Raw genomic sequence first — 6,000 nt, 5'->3', positions numbered from 1 at the left:
AAAATGGGGTGTGACAACTAAAACATTAAATTATCTCAATTTAACTAAGATTAGATATAATTGAGTAATAATTAGCAAGTTTTGATTTAATTCAATAACTCCTTTTTTAAAAAAAAAAATAGCGGATGTAACAAGTGTTCAACACTATGGTTGACTTTAATTGAAATATAGGATTGATTCAATTTAGCTAAGTATTATATAAGATTACGTAAAACAAGTTGATAGCTATTGATTCAATTTCATCAATTTATAAAAAAAAAAAAAATGTAGATGTAAGAATTTGTCAACACTATGATTGACTTTAATTGAAACATTGAATTATCTCAACTTAGCTAAGTATTAGATAGAATTAAGTAGCAATTAGTAAATTTAGATCTAATTTAATCAATAAAACAGTGGATGTAACAAGTACTCAACACTATGATTGACTTTGATTGAAACATTAAATTGCTTCAACTCACCTAAGTATTATATAAGATTGAGTAGCGATTGAGTAGCAATTAGCAGGTTTTGAGTCAATTCTATCAATTTTAAAAGAAAAAAGTATATGTAATTAGTAGTCAGTACTATAGTTGACTTTAACTGAAACATTGAATTATCTCGATTAGTTAAGTATTAAATGGAAAAAAGTAACAATGAGCAACTTTAGATCTAATTAAATCAATTTTTGTTTTAAAAGAGTGGATGTAACAAGTAGTCAACATTACGGTTGATTTTAATTGAAATAATGAATTATCTCAATTTAGCTGAGTACTAGATAGAATTAAGTAGCAATTAGTAAGTTTATAGCTAATTCAATCAATAAAACAGTAGATGTAACAAGTAGTCAATATTATGATTAACTTTAATTGAAATATTGAATTGCTTCAATTTAGTTAAGTATTATATAGGATTGAATAACAATTAGCCACTTTTGATTTAATTCAATCATTTTTTTAAAAGTAGATGTAACAAGTAGTCAATACTATGGTTGACTTTAATTGAAACATAGAATTATCTCAATTAGTTAAGTATTAAATAGAATTGAGTAACAATTAGCAAGTTTATATCTAATTTAATCAATTTAAACAAAAATAAAGGATGTAACAAGTAGTCAACACTATAGTCGACTTTCATTGAAACATTGAATTCCTTCAATTTCGCTAAGTACTATATAGGATTGAATAACAATTTGCAACTTCTGATTTAATTCAACCAAATTTTTTTTTAAGGTAGATGTAACAAATAGTCAATACTATAGTTGACTTTAATTGGAACATTGAATTATCTCAATTAGATAAGTATAAAATATAATTGAGTAGCAATGACCAAGTTTATATCTAATTCAATCAATTTAAACAAAAAATGTAGATGTAACAAGTAGTCAACACTATGGTTGATTTTAATTGAAATATTGAATTGCTTCAATTTAGCTAAACATTATATAGGATTGAGTAACAATTAGCAACTCTTGATTTAATTCAATCATTTTTTTAATAAAAAAAAGTAGACGCAGCAAGTAGTCAATATATGGTTGGCTTTAATTGAAAAATTGAATGATCTCAATTAGTCAAGTATTAAATAAAATTGAGTAACAATTGGCAAGTATTGATCTAATTTAATCAATCTAAACAAAAATAATGAATGTAACAAGTAGTCAACACTATGATTAACTTTAATTAAAACATAAAAATTATCTCAATTTAACTAAGTATTAGATAGAATGGAGTAGCAATTAGTCAGTTTAGATCTAATTTAGTCAATAAAATAGTGGATGTAACAAGTACTCAACACTATGATTGATTTTACTTGAAACATTGAATTGCTTCAATTTAGCTAAGTATAGGATTGAGTAACAATTAGCAACTTTTGATTTAATTCAATCAATTAAAAAAAAATAGATGTAACAAGTAGTCAATACTATCATTGACTTTAATTGAAATATGAATTATCTCAATTAGTTAATTATTAAATAGAATTGAGTGACAATTAGCAAGTTCATATCTAATTCATTCAATTTAAACAAAATTAGCGGATGTTACGAGTAGTTAACACTGTGATAATGATTGACTTTGATTGGAATATTTAATTATCTCAATTTAGGAAAGTATTAGATATGATTGAGTAACAATTAACAAGTTTTGATTTAAGTCAATTATTTTTTTAAAATATGGTTGTAACAAGTAGTCAACACTATGGTTGACTTTAATTACAATATTAAATTATCTCAATTTAGTTAAGCATTAGATATGATTGAATAATAATTAGCAAGTTTTGATTTAACTCAATTTTTTTAAAAAAATAGACGATGTAACAAGTAGCGTATCTTCATAGACATTCGATAAAATTGAAACGATACAAAAAGACGTAACAAGTAGTCAACACTATGGTTGACTTTGATTGAAGTTGAATTATCTCAATTTAGCTAAGCATCAGCCATTATTAAATAAAAGATTTTCCAAGTGTTGATTCAATTCAATTTTTTTAAAAAATAAGTGGATATAACAAGTAGTCAACACTATGATTGACTTTAATTAAAATGTTGAATTATCTTAGTTTTTCTAAGAGTTAGATAAATTTGAGTACCAATTAGCAAGTTTTGATTTAATTCCATCATTATTTTTTTTAAAAGGATGTAACAAGCGGCCAACACTATGATTGACTCTAATTGAAATATTAAATTATCTCAAATTAGCTAAGTATTAGATATGATTGAGTAACAATTATCAACTTTTAATTTAATTCAATTAACTTTTAAAACAAATAATGGATTTAACAAGTAGTTGACATTGTGATTGACTTTAATTAAAACATTTAATTATTTCGATTTGTTAAGCATTAGATAGGATTAGATCGAGTAAATATTTTGTAAGTGTTGATTTAATTCAATCAATTTAATGGAAACATTGAATTATCTCAATTTAGCTAAGTATTAGATAGAATTGAATAACAATTAGCAAATTTCAATTTACTTTAATCATTTTTTTTAAATAGCGGGTTTAACAAGTAGTCACACGATTGTTGACTTTGAATTAAAGATTTATTCTAGCAAGAATTTAGATAAGTATTAGATATAATTGAGGAACAATTAGAAAGTTTTGATTTAATTCAATCAATTTAAAAAAAAAATGACAAAAACTGGATGAAACAAGCAATCAACACTATGATTGACTGTAATTGAAATGTTGAATTACTTCAATTTAGCTAAATATTATATAGGATTGCGTAAATATTTTTACTAAGTTTTGATTCAATTTAATCATTTTTTATATAAAATAAATGCAACAACCCAGTGCAATCCCACGTCGTGGGGTCTGGGGAGGGTAGAGTGTACGCAGACCTTACTCCTACCAAGGTAGGACGGATGTTTCCGAAAGACCCTCGGCTCAATAAAAGCATAAAAAGAAGTCAGATAAAAGGTTAAAAGATTCGGATAAGAGATTCAAAGCGATATGAAAATGAAATAATGCAAGCGACACAGATAACACAGGATAATCAAAGCACAGGAAATAACAGATAATAGCAGAAATCGGAGCAGATAACACAGGATAATCAAAGCATAGGAAATAACAGATAATAACAGAAATCGGATCACAAGAAATTATATTGCAATAATACGACTACTAATAAGAACGGATAACGAGACTATCTACTAGCCTTCTACCCTAATTTAGGTCCTCCAAACCCTCCTATCTAAGGTCATGTCCTCGGTAAGCTGTAGTTGCGCCATGTCGTGTCTAATTACCTCTCCCCAATACTTCTTCGGCCTACCCCTACCTCGTCTGAAACCATCCATGGCCAACCTCTCACACCTCCGCACTGGGGTATCTGTGCCTCTCCTCTTCACATGCCCAAACCATCTCAATCTCGCTTCTCGCATCTTGTCTTCCACCGAGGCCACCCCTACCTTATCCCGAATATCCTCATTCCTAATTCTGTCCCTCCTGGTGTGGCCACACATCCATCTCAACATTTTCATCTCGGCAACTTTCATCTTTTGAACGTGAGAGATCTTAACTGGCCAACACTCCGCCCCATACAGCATAGTCGGTCTAACCACCACTTTGTAGAAAATAAAATAATAAAAAAAATATTTAGACAATTTTTATATGTAATTTAGGATTTTTTTTTTCTATTGTTTAAAAGATATTTATAAGGTACATTAACTTATAGTTTGTATTGATAGACCGTATTTATAGGTTGACCAAATAACTAAATTAAGTGTATGTATAAATTATAGAAAAATATTAGAGGGGAAAAAATTGAAGTGAATCTTTATCCAAGATAAATTTATGAGTTTTAAGTGTTGGAAGAATGAAAAACTTAAGCATATTATGTGTAATAATTATTTTATCTTGAACGAAAAAAAATAAAAAAAAATACCACCTATTGAAGTCAAATCTTCGTCAAGAATAATTGAGACTGTTAAATAAGATTGTGTCATGTTGTGTCAAATAGCAGCACCAGAAAATTAAAGGCGAGAAGGAGAAATAACTCTTAAAGATGTTTCGGGAGAATGAATGAGTTAGTGGGAAGAATATATCTTCTCGATTGACTCAAAAGTGTCTTTTGTGGACTGCATGTGTCGAGAGTGGTCGAGACAGATTGATGAGTATCTGTGAAGATTCTAATTTCCTTTGAATGATAAGTGATCCAAGAGACTCCTCAAAATAGCAATTTGAATACCAAAAGGATTCCACATGCAGCTTTTATCACTTTATGTAAGACAGTGCCATTGCCTACCAGCCTACCTACCTAGACAACCATGTTTATTACGATCTACCATCCCACCTCATGTCATCAAATTATTTTTGGCCTTTACAGGTTACAATTTTTTTTGTTTTTTGAAAATAAAATTTGGGCATTCATAAATTTGAATATTGTAAATAAAAGGCAAAAGGGTAAAACATACCTCGAATTATTCAAAATAGGTCAAATTTATCATACGTTATGTTTTTAGCTTGAAAATGACCTCATTACGTTTTTGGCTAAAAAATGCCCTACAAATTTATCATACGTTACGTTTTTAGCTTGAAAATGACCTCATTACGTTCTTGGCTAAAAAAATGCCCTACAAATAGCCAAATAGCTCAAAACTACCCTTCCTACTAACGGTTGCTCTAAAATAAGGGAAATGAAACAATTTTACCATTGAACTATACGAAATGGAGTATTTTTGTCCTCCATTTAAAGCTCAGGATAAGTGCTCTTGCTTGTAAAGACTTGAGCAAAAACTTATATTGGAGATTATGAGATTACTTTGATTATTTTAAATTACAAATTTTATACAATGTCAATTTATATTTTTTAATCTAAGTGTCAATTTTATTTTTTATATAAAGTTTAATTAGCAACATTAATTATTCAATTAGATACTTACTCTATTGTTTTCTTTCAACTATTATATCGGCCCTCGACTAAACATAATTGAGATGACTTAGAGTTACAATACGCATTATAGCGTACCAAAATTTAATTTAATTTGATTTCTCTTATCATATTATTTGTAGAGTTTGTAAAATAAAACCATTATTATTAATGTAGTGAAATCAATCTTTAAATAGTCACTTAAGAAAAGATACATGATATCACGTGCCGAGATAATAACTCATACCTAATGCTTAAGAAAGAAAATAGTATATTTCATCGTTGTTCATTTGTTAAAATAGAAAGTTTTTATACTACTTAGTTTCTTGACTCATTTTCTCTTGTTTTTGATTTTGATCAACCGTTAGTAGGAATGATATTGTTGAGTTATTTGGCTAATTAAAGGAAATTTTTACCCAAAACATAATGGAGGCTAAAATTAATCTATTTTAAATAGTTTAAGGGTATTTTTATCCTCTTCCCTAAATAAAACCGTAAATCATAGCATTGCTTAAAAAGAAGTCTTTAGTTCCATTCTGGCAAGATTAAGGAGTCACAAAAATCAAAATAACAAATTTGTTCATCTCATTTTATAGGACACATTTAATTCAAAGTTTAAGAAGTTAAAGTCACCTTAGATCGGTGGGAAAAAAA

Source organism: Lycium barbarum, chromosome 12 (assembly GCF_019175385.1).
Source record: "Lycium barbarum isolate Lr01 chromosome 12, ASM1917538v2, whole genome shotgun sequence".
Lineage (NCBI taxonomy): Eukaryota > Viridiplantae > Streptophyta > Magnoliopsida > Solanales > Solanaceae > Lycium > Lycium barbarum.
The sequence above is the reverse complement of the archived record's forward strand: the minus strand, read 5'-3'. Positions refer to the sequence as shown.